The sequence below is a fragment of the Seriola lalandi genome, unplaced genomic scaffold (genome assembly GCF_002814215.2).
Source record: "Seriola lalandi dorsalis isolate HSWRI2012SDOR001 ecotype SW California unplaced genomic scaffold, Sedor1 jcf7180002054947, whole genome shotgun sequence".
In the NCBI taxonomy this organism is placed as follows: Eukaryota; Metazoa; Chordata; class Actinopteri; order Carangiformes; family Carangidae; genus Seriola; species Seriola lalandi.
The window spans coordinates 60,763-61,187 of record NW_019525498.1 but is presented as its reverse complement, the minus strand read 5'-3'; positions in this window follow the sequence as shown (position 1 = coordinate 61,187).

Below are 425 nucleotides of genomic sequence, written 5' to 3'. Positions count from 1 at the left end.
TCATTATAACCTCACACACTTTTCTTTCTGTTATTTGTGTTTGTTGTTTGTGTCAGTTTCTATGTTTCAGTCAGAGACTAACCTTTCTGTTGGTCTACAAGTTAATGTTAATAAAGTTTCATTTAAACTCTGATTTATTAACATTATAAAAACAAAACATCTTTCATTCATTATGTTTTTACACTTTTTATTTTCTTCTTTGTGTCATAAAAGCTGGTCAGAGTTCAGATAGACAGAGTTTCATATCACATGTAGCATGAGACTTTACTGGTGTTTAAGGAAGTTTCACTTCAACATTTAAACCTTCCAGTCGAGGCCAAAGAGGAAATATGGGTTTGACATGAAGCAGCGAGGAGAGGAAGAGCTGGAGCTGCAGAGTCCCGACTGAGAACAGCTGCTACTGGCTTCCTGCTGCAGCGTGAGAG